Raw genomic sequence first — 13,891 nt, forward strand, 5'->3', positions numbered from 1 at the left:
GGGATCTTCCCAACCCAGGGACTGAACCCAGTTCTCTCACATTGCAGGCAGATTCTTTACCATCTGAGTCACAGGGAAGCCCATACCCCTCAAGCCCCTTCGTGAATATGCCTGTACCGTTAGCTTAAAGCATCCCCAGTTTAGCTGTTTAGAGGACACTACTATGGGAAAGATCCTCTGTTGCCAGGAGCCAGCACACGAGATCCCACCCATGACAAGGTCACGAGGAGAAAGCCTGACAGGCAAGGCAGATCAGGTTTTCAGGGATTTCGAAAAGCTGCCCCCGGCGCTCACCTTAAAGATGATATCTGTCTTTCTGATGCCTGCCTCAATAGACTACTCCCTAATTTCTGTGACACAGGCAGAAGGCCTTCCCCGATCTCTTCCCAACTAAGAATCAATTTAGAACTTTAATCAATAAGTTTCCCAGGTGGTGGTATTTTATGAGATTATCCAGGGTGAAAGGAGTGTTTTAATTTAAACTGCTTTGCTAGTAGTTTGTTAGCCAAATGCATTTATGCCCTTGGTACTAATATGCATGATTGCTTATAATATCCTAATCATAAAATAGCATAAAGAACCTGATTATATAAAAGCCCTAATAGACATAGAGCATTTTTGAGGGGTGAATAAGTCCTATTAGAAAACATAAGAAAAATTATTCTAAAGGTGGTTATTGGGTTGATGTTTGCTTGCTGTGTTTTGCTTGCTGTGTTTTTGCTTTTAACGTGCTAAGGTTGTGTTATAGAAACCATTGTTAATATAGTTAAAGATCTAGAGAAATAAGAACTTAGCCCTAGTGTGGTAACAATGAGATGGTTGTTAATTGTCAGCCAGGAGTGCTAGGCAGAGGCTGCCTCACCAAAGTCGCATAGTCAGTCTGGGGTAAACTTCTTAGATAAATGCAACTGACCACTTCTGCAGAAGGATTAATTTTTATGTTAACAAGGTTATACTTCTACTCTGTACTGTTGCCCTATGAGACTGCTACCTTTCAGTTAAGATCACCATAGAAACAGAAAATAGGTTTACATTCACCTGACTTGCATAAAATGTTAATAGGCCCCAAGGCCAGAAGATAATGTACAAGACCCTCATAAACAAAGAAGTATGCAGAAAACACCCTGGTTTCTTGAAGAACAAGCTGATGTAATGTTAAACTATCTTCCCCTTAGAAATGTACTAACTCAGGGTATAAAAGCTATGGTAAAAAATAAAACATTGCCAAACTCTGCTGCACCCCTGTCTGGCCACTCTCTCTCTCTCTCTCTCTCTCTCTCTCTCTCTCTGTCCCTTGCAGACTTGGCCCTATCAAGGCTGGTCTCACATGTCTTCTCTCCTTCTCTTGCTGATGCCTTTCATCCTGAGGGCACCCCCTGGATCCTGCCGAGGCTGGACCCCGGCACTCTATATGCATAATCAATTGTAACGTGAAGGCTATAGAGCTGTCATTTTAAATAATAGTCCTATTAGTAACCCCATTGGGCCTATATATATTGTGAAATAAAGCCTCCATGTTGCAATTGATTAACATAGAGATATGTATAGTCCCAACTTGTGACTGTCACACTTTCAAGAATATGGAATTGAGATCCCTATATTCTAGTCACTCTCCATTAAGTGCATTCATGTTATCTGAAAACTGAGTTCATCTCTTGGTGGGTGTTGAGCCAAAAGACACAATCAAGCCAAAGATGGGGAGGAGGAAACGTTTATTTGTGTCAGCAAGTAGGGAGAACACAGGGGATCTTTCCCATCATAGTGGCCCTCTAAACAGCCAAACTGGGGAAGTTTTAAGCTAAGGGTACATGCATATTCATGAAAGGGCTTGAGCAGAGGAGAGTTCAGCCTAGAATTCAGGCAAAGGTTGGCAGAGTCCAAGATTTAGTTGATTGAAGTCAGGAAGGTCAGCCTCACCTTTCCATCCTGCTTTTGGTTGGGGGCCTTGATTATTGTCACACTGAAAGATACATCCTTATATCCCATGAGGAGGAACTAGGACTCCACTTTATCACTGCACTTTTCTCTGTTCCTGCGTTCCTTTGTTCCCTTAAGATCATTATTACTGAGACCTGTCCAAGGGCAATCATTGTGGCCAGACTCAGATCACAAAATGTCTAGGCCAAAATGGCTTCTCTTAAGTCAAGAAAGCCATTCCTGGTTCTCTTTCTCTGGGGACTCCCTTGTTTATCTGCTTACATTAACTTGGAAGGTATGTTAACAGGAACTAACAACCAGCCACCTCCTTCCTTCCCCAAGCAGAGGAAGCCAATCCACAGAGAGCAAACAGGCAGCAAAACAGACATTCTGAATGCCGCTCAGTTTGTCCCACTGGATAAGCTATGCTGTCCTCAGAGGCAGAGCCATAGATTAAACCAGAAATGGCAATAAATGTCAACAAATCAACTCACATTCTAAATCTTCTTTGATGTTGTTTTACTAATGTTTGAGAAAAAGATACAAATTTGAAGAAAAAGATACCTGTTCCTGTCCTTCCTTCTAAACCACCTTCTCCCTTCCTTCTCTCTTTTTCTTTCATTTACTTCACACATTTATTGACATCTTCTGGATATAGTTCTGTCTTGGGCTCACAGCCAGGACAAAGGCAACTATTACAAAAAGACTAGTTCCAGTATAAAATTGAAGTCAAAAGCTTGACACCAGTTTTTAAAAGTAAACAAAGGCTAATTTTTAAGGTATAGAAGAAACCTCCAGAACATAAATACTCTCTGTTCATAAAGTTAACGATTCTAGTCATTTCCCCTTCAGTACATATACATTTGTACTTCCTCAAAAGGAGATCCTGGGAGTAGGAAATGGCAACCCACTCCAGTATTCTTGCCTGGAAAATCCCCTGGACAGAGGAGCCTGGCGGGCTACAATACAGTCCTTGGGGTTGCAAAGAGTAGGACATGACTGAGCACCTGAGCACACACCCTAAAGGATACAATCTAAAGCCCCTTCCAGCTATGCTTCTAGAGGCAATGTCATAAGTCTACATTTTTTCCAGTGCAATATCTCTTACTTTTTCCTTTAGTTGTGTTTTAATCTAATCCAGTTTTTTGTGTGTTTGGCTGGCTACATCCTGTGGCTTGTGGGATCTTAGTTCCCTGACCAAGGATTGAACCCATGTCCTTGGCAGTGAGAGCACAGAGCCCCAACCACTGGACCTCCAGGGAACTCCCCTAGGTTAGTTTTCATATTTCATCATCCTGCTGTCTTTTTTTAAAAACAAGTTTTATTGATTTATTTTTAAATTTTTGGACACACTCTGCAGCATGTGGGATCTTAGGTCCCTGACCAGAGATCCAACCTGTACCCCCTGCACTGGAAAGTGGAGACTTAACCACTGGACCACCAAGGAAGTCCTCAACCTACAGTCTTAGACTAAGTCATAAATGGAATCCCTATCCACCACCTCTTAAGTACCACAATGCAGAACAAATATAACTGCAATAAGAACTTCCACTTAGAACGTGGAGAGAGGAGAAGAAACCACAGACTATGTAGTGTCTGCTGTTGTACAGAGTTAATGAAGCAAAGCAGGGAATAACTGAGTCCCGTGAGCATCGTTTGGTTGACTTGACAGTGGTGAGAATCCTATTGTCAAAGAATCGGACTCTCGGATACTGCTGGCTGGGATCATCACTGTTGTCAGGGTGACACCTAAAAGGACCTTAGAGGAGACTATCCTGTATAAGGAGAAGGGAGGGATCTATTTCATTTGCAATTACATTTTGTTAAAAGTATTGCATGTAAAAATGAGACTCTTCTTGATGAGGGGAAGGGATAGTTAGGGAGTTTGGGATCGACATGTGCACATTGCTGTATTTAAAATGGATAACCAACAAGGACCTACTGAATCGCACAGGAAACTCTGCTCAATGTTATCTGGCAGCCTAGATGGGAGGGGAGTTTGGGGGAGAATGGATACGTGTCTATGTATGGCTGAGTCCCTTTGCTGTCCCCCTGAAACTGTCACAGCATTGTTAATTGACATACTCCAATACAAAATAAAAAGTTAAGGGAATTCCCTGGTAGTCCAATGGCCTGGACTGTAAGCTCCCAATGCAGGGGGCCTGGGTTCAATCCCTGGTTGGGGAGCATGGATCCTGTATGCTGCAACTAAGACTTTGTGCAGCCAAATAAATAATTATTTTAAGTTAAGAAAAAAATATGAGACCCTTCTTGAGACCCTAGGAATTAGGATATTCTGACTGGTTGATTTTATTTATTTATTTTTAAAAATCAACTTTATTGAGGTATTATTTAAATACAGTAAAATGCATCTACTTTGATCATCTTTGATGAATTTTCATAAATTCTGCCCCATTGATTTTAATGAATCACAGGCCTGTTATACAGGTTAGGTTTCTGCCAGTGCTACAGTTGTGATAAAACTTTACTCTTCTGTTTATCAGTTTCATTTTCGGGGAACTTCCTGAAAGTAAACACCAAAAAAATGTGTCAGGTCACAGGCTGCTAAATTAGAGACAAGTCTGGGCTCATAGATTTCCTATTTATTAGCAGCAACTCTGAGGATAACACATATACAGGGCACTGTTTGACAAACTTTGTCTCAGAGTGAATGAAGAAACAGACTGGGATGACAGAAGACTCTTCTTCTCTATCTTCTAGGACTGGGGTCCTCAGCCTGTTAGAATCTGGGATGCAGAGCAGGAGGTGAGCAGTGGGCAAACACTTGAAGCTTCATCTGCCATCCCCCACAGCTCCCCATTGCTCCCATTACTGCCTGAACAATCTCCACCCCCCACCATGAAAAAAATTGTCTTTTATGAAACCGGTCCCTGATGCCAAAAAGGTTGGGGACCGCTGCTCTAGAACATCACCCTGCCCCCACACTGATTTCCAGCCCAGTGCATTTTGCCATGCCCCTCCCCCCATCCTGTGTGGGGCCCTGTGGTGTAGCCCGGGAGTCAGGTACCCCAAATCTGCCATCAATCCCTCCCCAGTGGCCAAGATCTCACACTTTCTCAGTCAACATTTTAGTCTTATACAGAGAGAGGGAAGTGAATCAGGGAACTTCTTCACTTCAGTCCAGCAAACGATTCCTTTCCTTTCTTCTTCTTTTTAAAAATTTTTATTTATTTATTTGGCTGGCTCCAATCATTCTGGGGGCTTCCCTGGTGGCTCAGTGGTAAAGAATCTGCAAAGCAGGAGATGCAGGTTCAACCCGTGGGTGGGGAGGATCCCTTGGAGGAGGAAATGGCAACCCACTCAAGTATTCTTGCTTGGAAAATTCCATGGACAGAGGAGCCTGGCGGGCTACAGTCCCTGGGGTTGCAAAAGAGTCAGACACTATTCAGCGAGTAAACAACAACAATCAGTCTGGGGTCCACCTGCTCGTATCCAACCTGAAGTTACCATCCTCCACACTGAGTTGGGGCAAGGTGGGGTGGGTCTTAGTTTCTGAGAAGTGTATCAGATTGCTCTGTACACCCTGCCCCATCACTACGCCTTTCCTTTGTTCCTGTATTCCCCTCATTTCCCTGATGGGTAACTCTTTGAGCCTGCCCTTTGAGACTCAAAGAAGGTCTAAGAAGCTGAAGCCTTTTTCTTACAAACAAGAAATGAGGGGACACAGAAAGACTACTGTACCTGGGAGGGCCACGGGATCCAGCTCAGTTTCAACAGCTCATGTGTGTGCTCAGTCGTGTCCGACTCTTTGCTACCACATGGACTGTATCCCACCAGGCTCCTCTGCCCATGGGATTTTCCAGGTCAGAATACTGGAGTGGGTTGCTTGGGATCTTCTTGACCCAGGACTCCAGGAATCCAACCTTCCTCTCCTGCACTGGCAGGCAGATTCTTTACCACTGAGCCAGCTGGGAAGCTCACACCAGTTTCAACAGTACCCATAATGAAAACAAGAACTGCCTTCTCTTCCCAAGCATCCCATCAAAAACCCTATAAATAAGTGATGTTAACTTCGATTGGCGACTCAAATCAGTAAATATCTAAGAGAACATATAGCCAATGCAAATGGGGAAAAAACAAGCAAATAAAGCTGAGTACTCTAAATTTCACCTTAAGTCTGGAGAGAGATCTGTGGGTGGAAAAAATAGTAACAGGGAGGACACTGTTCAGTCTCTATATTTAAACCTTTTATTTTGGATCCTCAAGGGCTTCACCAGTGACATGACAGTTCTTTCCTAAATTTCAGCAACGATTATAATTTCCCAAACTGGGTGTCATAAAACTATATATTTGGTATATAAATTGGTATTTGGTTTGCCCACATACCAATTTTGTTTGTTTGTTTATTGTGGTAAAAAAAAGTGTAACATAAAATTTTCCATTTTAACCATTTTTAACTGTGTGGTGCAGTAATGTTAACTCTATGCACCTTGTTATGCAACAGGTCTCCAGAACTTTTTCATCTTTCAAAATTGAAATTCTATATCCATTGAACAACAACTCCTATTTTCCCTTTCCCTCTGCCCCCTGACAACCACCATCCTATTTTCTAAGAGTTTGACAGCTCTATAAATAATAATAAAAAAATTTTTATTACAAATTTTTGGCTGCATTGTGCAGCTTGCAGGATCTTAGTTCCCCAATCAGGGATCAAACTCATGCCCCCTGCAGGGGAAGGGAGGAGTCCTAACTACTGGACCACAAGAGAATTCCCCTAAAGTAGTTTTTGCTTTTAATATTTGTATATTTATACGGCTGTGTTGGGTCTTAGTTCAGGCACGTGGGATCTTTGATCTTCACTGAGGCATGCAAACTCTTAGTTGTGGTATGTGGGAACTACTTCCCTGACCAGGGATTGAACCTGGCCCCTGTGTTGGGAGTGAGGAGCCTTAGCCACTGGATCATTAGGGAAGTCTCCACTAAAGTAATTTTAAAACCAAAACACCTCAAGACTGAATTTTCTGGAAAACACACTCTTGAAATACTGTCAAAGGATAGTATGGTTTCACAAGAAGACTTTGATCTTCTTCCATGTATTATTAAGAATGTGTCAAGGGGACAGGGTGTAATACACTTAGAGGCATATAAAAATATAGTAGATATTGGATCTAAATATTTCCTTTATTTTATCTGATTACCTGGGTTTTGTTTAGCTGCCTAGGTTAACTCTACAGCAAATTAATACACTATAATCTGGAGCAAGTTAAACTCAGCAACTGTAATATATAATGTACAGTTGTCCTTCAGAATTAGCAAGATATGAATGAAGGTGACATAATACTGCTTGTCATTTAGGAACTATATTTCTGGACTGAATGGCTACTTTAGAACTCTCTCTCAAAGAAAAGCAGTCTAGTAATTTGGCCCACTTGACCAATGTATCTCTAAAGAGAAGAGCTGCATCTGGTCTGAAGACCTTATTCATTAAAAACATCTTGCTTATGCTTCTCAAACTATAATTTGTTCACTAATTTATCATTAGATATTTGAAAAGTGTTAGTTGCTCTGTCGTGTCTGACTCTATGCGATGCCATCGACTGCAGCCCACCAGCCTCCTCTGTCCATGGAATTCTTCAGGCAAGAATACTGGAGTGGATAGCCATTCCCTTCTCCAGGGGATCTTCCCAACTCATGGATCGAACCTGGGTCTCCCGCATTGCAGGCAGGTTCTTTAGAATCTGAGTCACCAGGGAAGCTGCTCATCAGATATTTATTGAGTGCCTATAGATGCATGGCACTGTGCTAAGTTCTGGGGAAATAGTAATGAGTAAATTCAACATAAAGTTGCTCTTTTTATTATAATTTTGCCCCCTCCCCCTGCCACAAAGACTTTATTACAGAAAAAAATATATACTGAGAAGCTAACAAGAGTATTCTGATCATTTGTCGGTCACTCATTTTTCCACTCAACAAACAAGCTGTTATGGTCTGATTTTGTGCTCCCTCAAATGCCTATGTCAAAACCCCTAAGCTCCAATGTAATGGCTTGGAGACAGGGTCTTTGGGAGGTAATGAGTGTAAGATGAGGTACCCTCATGGTGGGATTAATACCCTTATAAAAAGAGACACCAGAATGCTCAATCACTTGCTCCCTCGTAAGCCAGGAAGAGAGCCCTCACCAGAAACTGAACTCTAAAGATCCTCGATGACGGAATTTCTGTCTCCAGAATTGTGAGAAAATAAATTTCTGCTTAAGCCACACAGTGTATGGTGTTATGATGTGACAGCCCTAGCAAATTAACACACATGTTAATCAGCTGAAGGACTGATGCTGAGGCTCCAATACTTTGGACACTGATTCGAAGAACCAACACATTAGAAGAGACCCTGATGCTGGGAAAGATTGAAGACAGGAGGAGAAGGGGGTGACAGAGGGCAAGATGGTTGGATGGCATCACCAGCTCAATGGACACGAGTTTGAGCAAGCTCTGGGTGATGGTGAAGGACAAGGAAGCCTGGTGTGCTGCAGTCCATGGGGTTGCAAAGAGGCGGACATGACTTAGCAATTGAATGACTACTGAGCTTACAGTAAGGCCCTGTGAATGTAACCCTCACCCTTAAGGAACTCCCAATCTCATGAGTATCAGAAATATAAATAAAGGAATATAATATGGTAGCTGTAGCAATTGGAGGTGTGGTCTAGAGATAGTGTGATCTAGTGATATAAAGGGTGGTGTGAATGACTCTGCTTGGATGGCTCAAAGAAGAAGTCTTCTCAGAGAAATTATGAAATTTATTACAAGTGGAGGTAAAGTGCCACTCCCAGGTTGCTCTGGAATGTGTACATCATACCACTAACACCCACAATGTGCTGGTTCCTCCACATCTTCTCTGTATGGGGACCATCAGCTGAGAAATTTTGATTGATTTCAATCAAAATAGACTGATTCACAAAATATTTAGTGAGAGCTTACATTATATCAGACATTGCGTTAAGATAGAAAAATAAAACATCATAGAGTTCAAATGAATGTTTTTAATTACTATATTTGCACATGCTTTATATGTGGGCTTTATTAGTTATTTCTCTCGATTCTTAGTTCAGTTCAGTTCAGTCACTCAGTCATGTCTGACTCTTCGCGACACCATGAACTGCAGCATGCCAGGCCTCCCTGTCCATATTTCTGTTATTGTGCACTTACTGTTTTGGGCTGAATGTTTGTGGCCCCTGTGAAATGGAGTATTTCCTGCCATATCAATAAACAAGGACATCACAGCCATCAGCGATTCCAAATGTGAATTTCTGAGCCTGAGGGCGTCCAGGAAAAACAATGTCTGCTATCTGGCAGCCATCAGCCACTCCCCACGGTTAGCACAGGCCCCAGATAGCTGAGATGCACATGAAAGGAATGATTTCAGTAAGACCAGACTCTTGCGTCTTTCTATACACAGAAAAGCGCTAAAATTCCTTAACTTGAAATATCTGGTTTTCCTTAATTAACTGTAACCTTTTGATATTCAGACCACCTGCTCCTTGTTGCAAACTTCTATGTAATCTGAGTCCCCCACCCCCAAGTTCTCTCAGGGTCACTTGAGATGCTATCTCTGGGGCTTGAAGTCCTAAAAATTCCCTCCAAATGAAACAACACTCAACTGCTAGGTTGTGACTATTTTTTTAGTCTGCCCTCCCAAAATTTGTGCTGTAGTCCTAACCCTGTATGTGATGGTGCTTGAAGGTGGAGCTGTGCAGGCAGGTAATGAGGTTTAGATGAGGTCATGAGCAGATTAGTACTCTTCTGAGGAGAGGAAGAGACCAGAGCTCATTGTCTCTGTCATGTAAGGATACAGCAAGAAGGGGCCATCAACAAGCCAGAAAGACAGCCCTCACCCAGAACCGAATCTGCTGACACCTGTGTGTGGACTTCCCAGCCTCCAGAACTGTAAGAAATAGATGTCTGTTATTTAAGCCACCCAACCTATATGGTTTGTGGCTTCCCCGGTGGCTCAGATGGTAAAGAATCCTCCTGTAATGCAGGAGACCCGGGGTTCGATCCCTGGGTTGGGAAGATCCCTTGGAGAAGGAACTGGCAACCCACTCTGGTATTCTTGCCTGGAGAATTACATGGACAGAGAAGCCTGATGGGCTATACAGTCCATGGGGTCTCAAAGAGTCAGACACAACTGAAGTGACTTAGCGCACACACACACATATACATACACTTTTCCATTATGGTCTATTATAGGATACTGAATATAGTTCCCTGTGCTATACAGTAGGACCTTGTTGTTCATCTATTTTATATATAATAGTTTGTATCCATTGATCCCAAACTCCAAAATTTATCCTTCCCCCACCCCGTCTCCCCTCTGACAAATTTAAGTTTGTTTTCTACATCTGTGAGTCTGTTTGTTTTCTAAATAAGTTCCTTTGTATCATATTTTAGATTTCACATGTAAGTGATATCATATGGTATTAATGTTTATCTTTTTCTGTTTGATTCACTTCATTTAGTATGGAAATCTCTAGGTCCATCCACGTTGTTGCAAATGGCATTCTTTCATTCTTTCATTCTTTTTTTATCAGCCTATGGTATTTTCTTATAGTCAACTAAGCTGATCAAGATACTTATCTACTGAGGTATTCTTACTAACAAACTAACTTGCACTTCTGCTTAGTTTCATAAAGACTTAGCCAGATTCCAGGGTTTTAATGTTTTTATCACTCTTGTGAACTTTGTGTGATAAAAACGTCCTGTTTTTACATGTCTTTATATTATCAGTAACTATGATAGTATAGACAGCAGAAATATCTACCAAGCACTTACCATGTGCCACTGTTTTGGATGTTGTTTTAAGATGCCTGTTAAGATGTTGGTAAGTTAGTGGTGTGTACCTGCACTCAAATAATTTATATTCTGGAGAAGGGACACACTCCAAAAAAAAAAAAAAAGAGAAAAGAAACATATACACCAATTTCAAATTCTAATAGCAGTTAAGAAGAAACTATTGAAGGAGGAAACAGAACAGGCTCTATCTTGAAAGCAGGACTCCGTCTTAGGCCAGACTGTGGACTTTGAGCTATATGCCCAGTATCCATGAAAACAACATGCCAACTGGAAAACCAGGCCCCTGGAAGGAAGAGCCCCAGGTCTCTCCATTGCCTAAAAGAATACCCTAATTATCTGTGTAACCGAATAGAATCATACATTCTATTATTCTTATTGGGGTATGACCACAGGCCTATTGATAATTGTCCACTGTTAACTACCTAGGCTTAAGGCATATGAATCACGAGTTAACTTTAATTGTATCTTTCTTTTTCCTTTGTTCAGACTAGTTTCAGGGAAACTTATACACTTAGGATATATAAGGTTTTCACAAAAACTGGTTGGGGTCCTTGGCTAAGAGGAGACTCTGCCTTGGGCCTGCTGGTGTAATAAACTGCACTCCACTATCTGCATTGTGAGTTTGTTTCCCGGAACACGTGGCTACAACATTATAATAGGATATAAACAAAAGAGGGAAATGACTTTGGCTAGAATTACGAGGAAAATCCTTTATGAGAAGATGACAGTTGAGCTGGGAGTTTAATGACTAGAAGGCAGCCATGTCAAATCCCGGAAAGGGCTTTTCAAACAGAAGGAATAGGAAGTGCTGAGGTGCAGGAACCACTAATCCTGGTTTGCTTAACCAACTTGAAGACCACTGTAGCTGAAATGTAGGGATTAAGGAAGTGAGTAGAGATGAAATTGGAGAAATAGACAGGGGCCAGATCATGAGGGATTTTGGAAGGGAATGGAAAGCCATTTAGATTTTATTCAAGTAACAGTGAGAAGCCCTTGGGGCATTTTAAGCTGTGGGTAGAGAGAGGGGCGTGATTAGATTTATGTTTTTGAAGATCTCTCTGTCTGTTCTTTGGATAATGGTCCAACAATGTAAGTGGAGAGAGACTAACTAGATATTTACTACAGGGATCCAGGAAAGATATGATAGTTTAGACTAAAATTGTAATAATCATATAGATGGTGAGAAATTGATAGATTTGAATACACTTTGATGACTTGCTGATGAATCCATCAGAATTTCAGACTTTCTAATTCTGTACATATAGGGAAAAGTGCTATTATACCAAGTAACCCAGGTGGTTCTGATGAATGTATACGAGAAGTATACTAGGAAAATACAGTGGTAAAAGACTGAGAATATACTTGGTGTTTTTAAATGACCAAGAAAAATGATTTAAAAAAAAATTATTGTCAGATGTTTGAGAAATGGACAGGCTTTTCATTTGGTAAACTGATTCCAAATTTTGAGGAAAGTTAATGAAAAAAACTGCTATGGCAAAAATGAATATCATATGTTTCTAAAAGGCCAGTTTCATTTTGACTTTCCATCCCTCTTTTTCACAGATATTTTTAAAATCTTTGCTCTGTGACCTCAGCTTCTCTATCAACTTTTCTTGGCTAGTACCTCCATGGTTGGCATTAATATTATATCCTAAAATCCAGTTCTTCTCTACTTGAAATCGCCCTTTTCCATTGTCTTGAAATTGTTGTTTTTCAGTTGCTAAGTCCTGTCTGACTCTTTGCAACCCCGTGGACTGCAGTGCACCAGCCTCTTATGTCCTTCACTGTCTGCCTGAGTTTGCTCAGATTCATGTCTACTGAGTTGGTGATGCTGTCTAACCATCTCATCTTCTGCTGCCCCCTTCTCCTTTTGCCTCCAATCTTGTCCAGCATCAGGGTCTTTTCCAATGAGTTGACTCATCAGGTGACCAAAGTATTAGAGCTTCAGCGTCAGTCTTTCCGATGAATTTTCAGGGTTGATTTCCTTTAGGATTGACTGGTTTGATCTCCTTGCTGTCCAAGGGGGTGGCCATGACTTGCTGGAGCAAATGAGATGAGTGGAAATGACTGTGTAATACACTCTCCCGTCCCTTGTGGTGAGGGGTGGCTGGAGAGGCACATGGTAACATACAAGTACCGTGAGATCAAAGCACGCTGGAATTCTGAGGCTGGAGAACTGCCAAGATTCAGTTCTTGCCAAGGTCCGTAGACTTTGGGTGAACATTGAGATTGGGGGTTTTTTGTAATCAAAACATGGAAGCATGACTTTATCTATCTTGACCAATCTCTATTTCAACTTCATTGTGCCTTTCTTTTTGACTGCACCATGCAGGATCTTAGTTCCCTAACCAGGGATCAAATCTCTGTCCTCTGCAGTGGAAACAAAAGTCAACCACTGAACCGCCGGGAAGTCCCCATTTTACCTTTTAAATGGCTGCTTTCTGACAATAATTAGCCCTAATCAAGACCCATGCATGGCCTTCTCTGAAGCCTGCAGGATTAAGGTATCAGACGTTCTAAACATAAGGTAAAAACTTAAGTATTTTCTTAGGTTTAGGATCTCAGGCAGAGGTGTGTCCCTCTGTCACAGTGAAAAGGAAAAAAGAGGAATGAGTTTTACTTTCTTTTCTTTCCCGAGAACAAAAAAGATAAAGAGAACAGTGAGCAGACTTGGTCACTCCTAGTTTTTACTTTAACTGTTCCTAATCTGTGGTCTGTAACTAAATTTGCTTTTCTCAAAATTAACCTACTATGTAAATTACATCCTGCACCTATCACTCCCTCACTCAGCATGAGCTACATTCTGTGCCTATTATTAACTCTATGCTAATTACATCCTGTACCTGGTGCTTACCTTTACCACAGACCACCCTTTGTAGTTTTCTTTCTTTCTGCATTTCAGAAAAAAGGACATGGTACAATAAACCAGGACAAATGGACCCAATGACTGGGCTACCGGACTGCCCGGCCCAATTACCAGGCTACCTGACGCTAGCTATGACTGTTTTGAAACAAAGCAAGAAGAATGCAAGACCTTTATTACTCTGAGCCCTCAGACTGTGAGACCCAGGTTATATAAAGTCTCTAGGTTCCCCTAGCAGGGGATTGGAGATGGGGGAGTGGGGGAGGGCACAGTTCTTGAGGCACTAGCCTGCTCTATTCCCCTC

The sequence above is a fragment of the Cervus elaphus genome, chromosome 27 (assembly GCF_910594005.1).
Source record: "Cervus elaphus chromosome 27, mCerEla1.1, whole genome shotgun sequence".
NCBI lineage: Eukaryota > Metazoa > Chordata > Mammalia > Artiodactyla > Cervidae > Cervus > Cervus elaphus.